Source organism: Ursus americanus, chromosome 5, assembly GCF_024610735.1.
Source record: "Ursus americanus isolate L20-20 chromosome 5, mUrsAme1.1.p, whole genome shotgun sequence".
In the NCBI taxonomy this organism is placed as follows: Eukaryota; Metazoa; Chordata; class Mammalia; order Carnivora; family Ursidae; genus Ursus; species Ursus americanus.
Genome location: NC_142131.1, coordinates 37446040 through 37459242, shown reverse-complemented (window position 1 = coordinate 37459242; position 13203 = coordinate 37446040). Strand labels below are relative to the sequence as shown.

The 13203-nt window shown below is 37.4% G+C and overlaps 1 protein-coding gene across 13 annotated transcripts in view; it reads left to right on the top strand.

The window, feature by feature from the left end:
• ERBIN (erbb2 interacting protein) overlaps window positions 1–13203 on the top strand; it is a 125524-nt gene that overhangs the window by 23705 nt on the left and 88616 nt on the right. The window contains exon 2 of one of the 13 annotated variants that reach the window (XM_087862113.1): window positions 4266–4415. The exons of 11 other annotated variants lie outside the window; for them this stretch is intronic. The gene's annotated coding sequence lies outside the window, so the exon portion shown is untranslated. Of the gene's footprint in view, window positions 1–4250; window positions 4416–13203 lie in introns of all 13 variants that reach the window. One more of the 13 variants, XM_087862114.1, reaches the window with a different exon arrangement.

Genomic DNA, 13203 nt, shown 5'->3' with positions numbered 1-13203 from the left:
ATTTTAATAGTTTGCAGTAGTATCTCATTGTTTGAATTTGCGTTTCCCTAATAACATATGATGTGGAGCACCTTTTCATGTGCTTATTTGCCATCTGTGTGCCTTCTTTGGTGAGGTGAATATTAAGATCTTTGGCCCATTTTTATTTATTTTTATAAAAATTTTTATGTATTTATTTATTTGAAAGAGAGAAAGTGTGCATGGGGAGGGAGGGTATGACAGAGGGGTAAGGAGAAGAAGAGGGGGAGAGGATCTCAAGCTGACTCCACACTGAGCAAAGAGCCCAGGCGCCAGGCTCGATCTCATGACCTGACCTGAAACCAAGAATCAGATGCTTTGACTGACTGAGCCACCTAGGTGCCCCGAGAAGTTATTCTGTCAGCGACGTAATTTTTTCCTCTCGTCCATTTTGACACAGACAGAATATTTGTATTGAAATTTTAGAATGGTTCCCACCCATAGGCCATGGTATTTTATTGCAAAAGACTCCCAAATCCATATGCATGTAGGAGTTTTCTCAACAGGAACATTGAAAGTGTAATTTATTATTATTTTGGTCCTTGCCATTTGTACACCCATGTTGTCCTTACAGTCACTGTAAATCATTAATGTCATGGAATGCTATTTTATATATATATATATATTTTTTTTTTTTTTTTTTTTAAGTAATCTGTATGTACAGCGTGGGGCTTGAACTCACGTCCCCGAGTTGAGTTGTCATGCTCTACTGACAGAGCCAGCCAGGTGTCCTTATACTTGGAATCTTAAGACCTATTTATTTGTCTTGTGTCCTTTGTTTATATTTAAATATGCATAAAATACCTAATTTAGAGGCATGTCGGAGTTCAATGTATGTTAGTGAACTGGGCACAAAACATGAACTTTTTAATTGCTCCAACAATATTTTTTCACTTTTCCACAGAAAATTTTTAGGAAATTTGTTACTTAACAGAAGTACTTTTCAAAAGTAGTGTTTGAAAAATGAAGGCTGATTTCTACACATTATAAATTAGATACGTCCAGGAGGACTTAAGTAGGCAGGACATTTTTACACAGAATATGTGTAGTAGGTAAAGATCTGGGACTATGAGCCAGCAGGCTGATTTCAGGGACTCTTCATGACCACTTTCCTAATACAACCTAAGTAAGCAACATCGGTCCCTCCTCCGTGAAATGGGGATAAAATTAGGGTTAGGGTTAGAACCTACTTCACAGAATTATTTTGAGAAATGAGATTATGTGTGTAAGCATTTAACAGAGTACCTGGCACAGAGTAGCTATCAATAATGCCTGTTTTTTATTTTGTATCATCAAGACTTAATCCCCAAACCTTAATTTATTTTTTAACTTTTATTTTTTTAAAAGATTTTATGTATTTGAGAGAGAGAGAAAGAGTGAGAGATTGGAGAGAGAGTACGAGTGGAGGGGAAGGGCAGAGGGAGAGGGAGAAACTTGCCCCCGAGTGGGGAACCGGATGTGGGGCCCCATCCCAGGACCCCCGGATCATGACCTGAGCAGAAGGTAAACACTCAACCAGCTGAGCCACCCAGGCACCCCCTAAACCTTAATTTAAATTCTGACTTCTAGACACAGCCATTTCTTACAATCTTAGGAATGCCAACACTTAGAAGTTTCTAGTTCTGTATTGGTTAGATGGACAGTTTATAAAAGTTGGCACTTCAGCAAGATAATGTTTTAAACTGTACATTCTCTATTATAGTGATTTCTTGCTAACATTTGGAATTTCTTCAAAGCCCAAAAACATCATTCTCCATAATAACATAATAACAACAAAGGAAATAGTTCCAGACATCTTCAAATAAAATGTTTATTTTTCGCTTTCTAGTAGATTCTTAATGGTGTGCCCTTTTAATTGTCCTTTCTGAACTGCATTTGTCTTGTATCCACCATTACACTTCTTTCTTTTCTTTCTCTCTTTCTTTTTTTTTTTTTTTTTAAGATTTTATTTATTTATTTGACAGGGAGAGAGAGAGAACAAGTAAGCCACAAGCCGGGGGAACAGCAGAGGGAGAGCAAGAAGCAGGCTCCCTGCTGAGCAGGGAGCCTGATGTGGGACTCGATCTCAGGACCCTGAGATCATGACCTGAGCTGAAGGCAAACGCTTAACTGACTTGACTTAACCACCCAGGTGCCCCTCCCCTGTTGCATTTCTAAGCCCTTTGAGATTAGAGAACCACATATACTTTTTGTTCCCCCAACACCTTTGTAATAAGGCATTCAGTAAATGGAGAACTAAATGATGTGGTTTTAAAAAGAAGAAAAAATAATGTTTGAATAGTAGAAGCAGCTTAAAATTTTCTCCTTTATTCTTTTCTATGGGTCTGATGCTATTTTACTTAAAAAATAGATGAGTCTTGCCATTTGCAGTGACATGGATGGAACTAGAAAGTGTTAGGCTAAGCGAAGTAAGTCAATCGGAGAAAGACAATTAGCATATGATCTCACTGATATGTGGAATTTAAGAAACAAGGCAGAGGGTCATAGGGGAAGAGAGGAAAAAAATAAACAAGGCAAAACCAGGGAGGGTGACAAACCATAAGAGACTCTTAATCTTAGGAAACAAACAGGGTTGCTGGAGGGGGGGGTAGGGGGATGGGGTAAATGGGTGATGGGCATGGGGGAGGGTATGTGTTGTAATGAGCAATTTAAAAAAAGATTAAAAAAACAGATGGGTGCTGGCTCAGTCGGAGGAGCATGTGACTCTTGATCTCTCCGGGTCATGAGTTTGAGCCCCACGTTGGGTGTAATGATTAATAAATAAAAACTTGAAAAAAAAAAAAAAAGAAGATGAATTTTTTGCCCTAAGGGATGTTTGGGATGACTTAATAGAATAACAGATGTTTTACCTAAAATATTAAACTGAATTCTAAGGCTTTTATCAAGTGGTGGTATTTTTAAGTCTTACTGGTAAATCTTCTGTAACAGGGTGTTAAGACTGATCTTGTTTTCTTTCTTTGGAAGGTTTGTAATGTTTATAATCATACCCACGCTAAGTTATCCCCAGAGCAAACACATTAGCTTTACAGAAAAATGAGGATTCAGACTGGCTTCTTGTTTTTGTTTGGTCAATTCCAACCTTTTTTCTGGTCTTTGCTCGTGGTTTCTTCTTCTCTTGAACCCAGGAAAAAAATATACTTAGGAGGAAATTCACCTTAGGAAGTTAGGGCCTTGTCTTCACTATGAGAATTTGCATTTTTATAGAGGTTGATTTTAGAGGGTCCAGAAAATACAGCTAATGAAATTTCAAGCAGTGGCATTTGTGTCCAGGATTCTCAAATCAGGTCATGTGTTTCAACAGGTTTGGTTCGTTTTCTAGGACAGTGTACACACTGCATAAAAACATATTTTATTTATAGATCACTTCATTTAAAACACCACATAGAGAGCCAAAGAAGTAATTACCACGTTGAAGTGGCAGGTGGAATGAGAAGTCTGTAGTAAGGTAAAATACCTCACCCCAGTAAAGGATTTGACTGTCTGGCTTCTTTACCATAGCATAGTGTTTCCAGAGTTCATCCATGTTGTATAATGTATCAGTAGGTAAATCTCTTTTTATAGCTGAATAATATTCCATTGTATGGATATACATTTTGTTTATCCATTAATTAGTTGAGGGGTATTGAATTGTTTCCACTTTTTGGTCACTGTAGATAATACTGCTATGAACTTTAGTTACAAGTTTTCCAGAGAGAGTATGTTTTCACTTCTCTCTTATATACCTGTGAGTGGAATTGATGGATCATATGGTAACTGTGTTTAACTTTTTGGAGGAATGCCAAACTTTTTCAAAAGTGACCGTACCGATTTACATTTCCATCTGCAATGTATGAGGGTTCCAGTTTCTCCACATCTTCCCTGGCAATTGTTATTGCCTGTCTTTTCGATTATAGACATCCTTAGTGCCAGTAGTATTTTATTTCAGTGTAGTTTTGATTTGTGTTACCCTAATGACTGATAATGTTGAACATCTTTTCATGTTCTTATTGACCATTAGTATATCTTTGGAGAAATGCCTCTTCAAATCCTTTGCCTGTTTTTAAGTTTTGTTGTTTGTCTTTTTATTGTTGTAAGAGTTCTTTATGTATTCTGGATACAATTCCCTTACCAGATATGTGATGTACAAATACGTTCTCTCATTCTGTGGGTTGTCTTTTTCACTTGCTTGATAGGGTTGATATTCTTTTAAATTTTATTGTATTTTATTTTTTATTTTATCTTTACTTTTAAAGATTTTATTTATTTAGATGAGAGAGAGCACAAGCCAGGGGAGAGGCAGAGGGAGAGAGAGAAGCAGACTCCCCGCTGAGCAGGGAGTCCGATGAGAGTCTCAATCCCAGGACCCTGGGATCATGGCCTGAGCTGAAGACACATGCTTAACCATCTGAGCCACCCAGGTGCCCTTTCTTTTAAATTTTAATGTTAATGTTTCTAGTATTTATTTTATTTTCATGAACGTGTTGTAGATGTTTGGTTTTTTATTGAGGAATTTCTCTTTCTAGTTTACTAGGATTTTTGTCAAGAATGAATGTTGTCTTTTATTAGATTCCCTTTTGGCATTGTCAAGAAGATCCATTTTACCTCCTTTTCATCTGTTTGTATGATGTGCTGTTAATAGATTTATTCTCTTAGCATTCCTAGAATTATAGTCTTACTGTATTTGAGTTTCTTTTATATAATTTGGGATTTTTTGAAGTATTCTTGAGTATAAATGGCATATTGATGCAGTATGCTAACTTTGATAGGTGTTGTATAAGGATTACATTGAATTTGTAATATGAATTGAGAACTTTTTCATATTTCCTCTGAGCCCCGAATCTTGTGATCAAATTCCATTCCTTTTAAGTTTGTGAGTGTATAGGTGCTTAGTGTCTTTTAGAGTAGTGACTTATTGATAAACCCTTAAGTTTCATCCATGATTTCCTATTTCCTGAAACCATTTCATAATTTATATTTTTCTAGTAAGTCACGCAAAATTTTAAACATCACTATATGTTGAATTTAGTAATTTATTTTTAAATTACCTTTTTTGTTCTGCAATATATGATAAAGATCTACATTTACTCCAAAATACAGAAATAATTTTTATCTGTGGTATTATATTCCCATTTTGATTCCTACTGGTGTGTTTTCTATCTTTAGACTTGCTGGAAAATTGTCTACTCTTAATGTTTGTATTCTTCTCCAGGTGACCCTTGAACAGCATGGGGCTTGGGGGTGCTAACCCCTGCACAGTCAAAAAGTGAAGTATAACTTGAATCCCCCAGAACTTAACCACTAATAGCCTACTCTTGACTGGAAGCATTATTGATAACATAAGTAGTTGATTAACAAAAATTTTGTATATATATGTATTATGTATTGTGTCCTTACAATGAAATAGGCTGGAGAACAGAAAATGGTATTAAGAATATCAAGAAGGGAGCCTAGGTGGCTCAATCGGTTAAGCGTCTGCCTTCGGCTCAGGTCATGATCCCAGGGTCCTGGAATTGAGTCCTGCATTGGGCTCCCTGCTTAGCTGGAAGTCGGCCTCTTACTCTTCCTTTTCCCTTCCCCTGTCCTCCTTGCACGTGCTCTCTTTTTCTCTCTCTCTCAAATAAATAAAATCTTGAAAAAATAGAAGTAAAAGCTTTCTTTAAAAAAAATCATAAGGAAGAGAAAATACATTTATAGCACTGTACTGTATTTATTTAAAAAAATCCACTTATAAATCCACTTGAATATGTGCAGATCGAACCCATATTGCTGAAGAGTCAACTGTACTGCCACCAAAACCAGAACTACCTCATGGATTCAGTCATCATGTTTACTCTTTCTCTTTTCTGAATGACTGATTCCTGCTTTTTTCTTTATATTCCTCCACTAAATGGAGACATACAGCGGGGAGTTGGATATGTGGTTGATAGTAGTCTGGTCTGCAGTGTAGCAGGCAGTTCTGGTGTGCAGCATCACATCATCTTGGCTCACCTCTGACTTTAACTGTAGGTGCAAGAAACAGTACCATACAGTGCAGAGAGTCACCTTAGGATGTCCTTCCCAGTGAAAGGAAGCCCTAGCAATTTCTCTGCTATGGGAAGCCAGCTATTACAGAAAGCAGGCATAGGCTGGTAGCCAGTGAAAGTTAATGTCCATAGAGGCAACTCTCAATCAGTGGCAAACAGGAGCAGATGGAGAACAGTTTATCTCTCTTCCTATAGGCAGACATTCCGAGAGATTACCTGTGTGCTTCTCAAGAAGTTTAAGTAGAATGAGACCCTGTTGTCCTTAGGAATAACTTTGACAATATACCATTCCTTATACTGGCTTTTTCTTCATCTCTGCCTTACTCTTCCTGCTCCCTCAGGTCATTTCTTGGACAGGGAATGTCCTGTACTTAAGTCCTTACTTAAGCCTTTGCTTTTGGGAGAACCCAGACTAGGACAGTTATCATTCAAGTACTTATTATTTAAAGAGTTGATAAGATTTCAGCACTCGAAACTTAAGATATCATCAAGGATATGGGGAAGAGGACCAAAATCTGTGTTGTCTGTCACTATAATGTTTTAAGTGGTTGGCATTAAAGAGGAGCAACTAGGAAAGGAGACTGAAGCATAACTAGTGGTGTAATAACAAAATTAGGAGTATGTGATGTCTTGGAAACTAAGTAAAGAAAATGTGTAAAGTAGTGGGAACGATGCTCCTAATGAAACGAGTCAGGTGAGATGTGAATTTAGATTGAATTTGACAGTATGTGGGCCATTGATGAACTAGGAAGAGTAGTTTCCATTGAAGTGACAGGGACAAAAGTGTGATTAGAGTGGGTTTAAGAACAATTGATGAAATAATTGAGGACAGTGTATATAGACAACATGCTTGGAATTTTGCTGTAAAGGGGAGCAGAGAAATAGGTTGGTAGCTGGAGAGATATAGTGAGGGAGAGGTCCTTCTTTTTTTTTTTTTTTAAGATTTTATTTATTTATTTGAGAGAAAGAGTGTGCACATGAGCCAGTGGGGAGACGGAGAAACAGACTCCCCACTGAGCAGAGAGACCAATGAGGGGCTGGATCCCAGTAGGCAGACGCTTAGCCAACTGAGCCACCCAAGCCCCCAAGAGAGGTAATTTTTAAGATCGGAGTAAAAATACACCTACTTGGTATAGCATATTGCTGCACATGATCAAAATCACTTTGTTCTGTTGCCAGCAGGGCTTCCCAGATGATGCTTAATGATTTCAAGCATCAAGAAAAAGTTGTTATTAGTAGTCATTAGCAGAAACTGAGGATATTGGGTATTACTCTAGCATGGAAATGAATACTAGGAAGTAAAATAAATAAATAAATAAATAAATAAATAAATAAAGGAATACACACAAGGAAGTTAATCCACACACAGGATTGTGTGTTATGAGGAAGAGTTGAGATCTACTCAAGACTGTATGAGAAAGCTATTTCTAGGTTTGAAATAAAGCCGAGATTTACTTTCCCTATCAAAATAAGCACCATCATTGTGAATATACATCTGTGATATATACTGCCCCAAATGTCTTTTTTTGCACGGCTTTTATTGGCCTATTGTTGAAAATTACAGAATCAACTATAGTGTTAGAAACAGTTGAATGAACACACAGACCTCCAGTATTCCTTTTCTGCACCATTTCATCTTCCCAAAGTTTGGTTATGAGCCATATTGAGCTGCTTTTTTTCCTGATCCTCCCTGTACTTGCTCCCTTTGATTGTAGAATAATCTAACCTTAGCCTTTCAGAGTTAAGTAAACAAAGTCTTTTGGGGATGTTTGCATTTGTAGTCTTATTTCTAATTGCAGAATGAAATACTTATTTTTGTAAAAATAACCAGGCCCTCTTCTTCCATAAATTAATGTCATTTCTCCTAAACTGAGACGGAGGAGAATTCCGGAGACTTTTCCTCTACCTTGACCAAGTTTACTTGACAAAGGAGGGAGTCAGGCTACATATCTTCCATGCGACTATCTTTTCTATAAATAAAACAGTTTCATCTACACTGGAAATGCCCTGATATTTCTGCTTCTAGTTAGGCGATAGGAGGACACAGAAAACCTTTGGTTCCCTGGTAAGAATAAGAAAAATCTGGAAACACAAAGGATCCTGGTTTAAAAAAAAAAATATGGCTAGCAAAAAATCTGTGAAACCAAGAAAGCCTTAGTGAACCTAATATCACAGATAATGAACCTCTCCTGGGTGAGTCAAGAGTGCGACAGCTTCCCTGCCTGGGGACACGTGACTGGTCAGTATAGGATAGAGAAGCGGACTTGCCATAAAGACAAAGACTGAAGTGATGAGTATAACTCATCTAATTTTTTGAATGACATTGTGGGCTTTGTGAAGGGATGGGAATCTGACAAGAGCCCCAAAGGCAAAATAAATCACTAAGCCTGATAATTCCATCCACCTTGAATTTTGTCATGAAGCAGCAGTAGAGGGAGGAGGTCTTGAAAAGCTCAGAGAAACGTGTAGTCCTGCAAATTCAGTGGTTCTTGAGTTGTGGGACTCTGCTGGATTCAAATCTAAAAGCAAACTGGACCAAAAAATACTTGGAACTGCATCCCAAATTCTCTCTACCCAAGATGATGACAAGATCAAAAATGTGGCTGTCTTTGGGGGTAGAAAAGTTGTAAGTTGAAGTGATCACAGATGAAATCAATCTAATTAAAGCTGCAACCAGTCCCAGCTCATATAGATTTTTGCTGGGAATATGAATTACCAGTCACCTATCCTGAGAGAAGAGTGTAGACTTTCTGGGAAATAAAGAAAAATTACCAAAACAATATTGTGCTTAATTCTCAACTTTACTCTTACAGCGTCTAGAATACTATGAAAAATTGTGAAACCTACAAAGAAACAGGAAAATGTGATGGCATATTTAAGAGAAAATAGTTAATAAAAGCAGACTTATAGATGACTTAGTTAAGTAGGAGAGAGGGATTTTAAAGAAATTTACAGGGTAGTATGTGAGGGATTGGGTATTTCAGGAGAGAATGGCCAAGCTGAAAATAAGCCAAATGAACATTGTAGAACTGAGAAAGGCAGTATCTTAAAAACAAAACAAAACAAAACAAAAAAACTACTCAAATTGGCTTACCAGCAAATTTGTAGTAAGAAACAGACTGAAGAAAACAGTAAATTTGTGAATAAATATGAAATTCTGTTTTCTTGTTTTTATTTTTTATTATCTTTTTTTAAAAGATTTTATTTATTTGAGAGAGAGCGAGAGATCACAGAGGGAGAGTGAGAGGAAGTAGCAGACTCCCTGCTGAGCAGAGAGCCTGATGTAGGGCTCAATCCCCGGCCCCTGAGACCAGGACCTGAGCTGAAGGCACATGCTTACCCAACTGAGCCACCCAGGCACCCCTGTTCTTTTTATTATCTTTTTTAGATTTATTTATTTTAGAGAGAGAGCATGTAAGAGCAGGGGGGGAGGGGCAGAGGGAAAGGAATTGAGAGTCCCAAGCTGGAGTCCAATGTGGGGCTTGTTCTCATGACCCTGAGATCATGACCTGAGCTGAAACAAGAGTTGGTTGCTTAACTGACTGAGCCACCCAGGCTCCTGTTTCTTGTTTTCAAATTTATATAACAATTGATAATGTAAAGCAAAAAATACCGTGGGATTTATAATATGTGGAAGTAAAATGTATGACAGTAGCTTGAAATATGGGAGAGAATAAATATAAGTATAAATGATACTCTTAAATTTCTTAGATCATATGTGAAGTGACATATTTGAAGGTGGATTATGATGAATTAAGACTGCATATTGTGTATTCCTAAAGCAACCAAACAACAACAACAACAACAACAACAGCAAAGAGGCCATAAAATGAGATAGTATGGGGAAAAATAGCATTATTTGAAGTCAAGAAAAAAGAGGAACAAAGAACAAATAGAAAATAAATAGTAATGAAATAGATTTAAATTAAGCCACACCAATAATTATATTAAATATAAATGGTTTAAGCCTACCATCAAAATGTAAAAATTGTCAGATTGGATTAAACAGGAAGACCCAACTGTATGCTTCATACAAGTGGTCACTTTAAAGATAAATTTGGTTAAAAGGAATAGAGGGAAAAGATACACTGTATTAAAACTTACTGAAAGAAAGCTCCTGTGGCTACAATGATAATCAAGCAAAATATATTTCAAGGCAAGGATTGTTAATAGAGAAAAAGAACATCTTATAATAAGGATCCACTTATCAAGAAGGTGTAAGAACCCTAAGTGTGTATTCTTCACTCTATAACAGAGCTTCAAAATACGTGAGATAAAAATAGACAATTTTAAAAGGAGAAATAGACTTACACTGATGGAGATTTCAGTATTTTCAGTATTTAGTAGGAAAAGAATGCATAAAATGGTAAGGATATAGAAGATGTGAACACCGTCAACCAATTTAACCTAATTAAATTTATAAAACAGTATGCCCAAAAGATGCAGAATGTGACATTCAGGAGGACATGAAACACTCAGATGTTTTGTGGGGCTGTCCAAAAGCTTCCACATATTGCAAAGGCTAGAAATCATAATATGTTCTCTGACTACAGTGGAATTCAGTTAGAAATAGTAACAAATTAAGGTTTAGTAGGTCTCCAAGTATTGAAATAAAGACGATTCTAAATAACCCATGGGTAAAAGAATAAATCAAATGGAAAAAGCTAAAGCATTTTAAATTAGCAAAGACATATCAAAATTTATGAAGTACAACTTAGAGAATTTACGGTTGTAAATCTTGAAGAAGAAAGTATTAGAATCAGTTATTTAATCTTTCCCTAAGAGGAAAAAAAGAACTTAAATTCAAAATAAGTAAAAGGCAGAAAACATAGAAAAAACTGAAACTAATGAAATAGAGAACATACCTTAAGAAAATGAACAAAGCGTAAAGTTTCCTCTTTGGAAAAACTAATATAGCTGTTAAAGTTAGGAAGATAGATGGCTTAAAATAACAGGAATTTATATTTCTCTTGAGTTTGTGCATCAGCATTGTGGTCTTTTATCCTACACTGTTCTATGACATCATGTTCTCTGGGCAACATTCAAAGAAGGTGAAGGTGGAGGTTTTATTTATTTATTTATTTATTTGTTCGTTTGTTTATTTATTTATTTATGGTTTTTTTGGATGCAGTGTTCCTTGATTCATTATTTGTGTGTAACACCTAGTGCACCATGCAATACGTCCCCTCCTTAATACCCATCACCGGCCTATCCCAGTCCCCATCCTCCTCCCCTCTGAAGCCCTCAGTTTGTTTCACAGAGTCCATAGTGTCTCATGGTTCATTCCCCCTTCTGTTTACCCCCCCCTTCATTCTTCCCTTCCTTCTACCGATCTTCCTATTTCTTATGTTCCATAAATGAGTGAAACCATATGATAATTGTCTTTCTCTGCTTGACTTATTTCACTTAGCATTAAAGGTGATGGTTTTAAATCTTCTTGAGGCATAGTTACTGTTATTTCCACGACAAAGTGCCATATAAGCAAGTCACAAGATCAGCCCGAATTCAAGTAATGGGGAAATAGACTCAGTCTTTTGATCTTGGGTGGTATAAAACACGGTGGCTGTGTTTCCTTTTTTTTCTTATAGAGAGGGAGAGTGAGTGCAGGGGGTGGAGGAAAGGATAGAGGGAGAGGGAGAGAAAGAATCTTAAGTAGTCTCCACACCCAGTGCAACACAGGGCTTAGTCTCACCACCCTGAGATCATGACATGAACTGAAATCAACAGTTGGATGCTTAACTGACTGAGTCACCCAGGCGCCTCAACATGTTTCTTAAAATTTACACTGGTTAAATCAGAAACAGTGAAGGGTCTAGATTTTCCCCTCCTTACAAGCTGGTATGTTAACCTGTCAGAAGACACACAACCTCTAGATGAGAGACAGAGTTTATTACTCACTACAAAAGCAGCATCCAGGGCATGTTTTGTGTAAATGACCCCAGATTTAATCTTCACAGGGCTACATAGTAAGGATCAAATGGTAACTGCACAGGCAGTAGTGTGCATTGCAGAAGAGGAACCCCAAATTGGGAGACTCTGATTTTACATAGCACCACTGGCAATGAGAGTCTGTGTCATTTCCTCTGAAAGTGAGAGACAGAAACCTTATCTTTACTCTGGAATTTAAGCACATCTTCTTGGGAGAAGATGTCGGACTGTTTTAATTTTGCTAAGCGTTATTATCTTGGAATGTCTCTTTATACAAACATATTAAATTGCCTGTAAACGACAGTGCTCAGAGAATTCAGACCGTGCAGAAATGTGAGATGTTCAGGGAGAATTGTTTTCCAATACAGTGTGCTCTCTTGCTCTAATTTACTTTCCTCCCATATACAAAATTCGATCACTCCTCACTTTTTTTTTTTAAGATTTTATTTATTTGTTAGAGAGAGAGCTCACAAGTAGGGAGAGTGGCAGGCAGAGGGAGAGAAGCAGACTCCTCTGCTGAGCAAGGAGCCTGATGAGGGGCTAGATCCAAACCTGAGCCGAAGGCAGCACTTTAACCAACTGAGCCACCCAGGAGCCCCTCTACTTTTTTTTTTCTTTTTAATATATATTTAGAGAGAGAGCGAGAGCATGCCAGTGTTGGGAAGAGGAGGAGAGGGAGAGAGAAACTCAGGCAGACTCTGCACTGAGCGCACGGCTTGATCCCACAACCCTGAGATCACAACCTGAGCCAAAACAAGAGTCGGTTGCTCAACCAACTGTGCCATCCAAGTGCCTTGATGACTCTCTTCTCCAGAAATTTTATCCCATTAGAGTATCAAGACTTGAAGTCCAGTGTTTTATCATCTAAATGAGGTCTAAGTACAGATGAAGCTCTGCCATTTGTAATTAGGGAAATGCAAAACAAAAGTACAGTGAGCTATTTCTATGCACGCACTACTACGTAAGAAAGACTGGAGAATATCAAGTGTTGGTAAAGATGTAACTGGAACTCTGGAAGTGTTAAATGATAAAACCACTCCCAAAAACAACTTTTAAAAGTTACATAATTAAACATAGACTGTGACCCAGCAGTTTCACTTCCATGTATTTATCCATGAGAACCAAAGCCTGCATTCTTTTAACACTTATACACAAATGTTATAGCACTCTTACTCAGGACAGATTCCCTTGGCTAGGGTGTTGATTGGAAAGTAGCACATGGAGACCTCTGCTGCAGTGGTGGAAAGACTGTGTG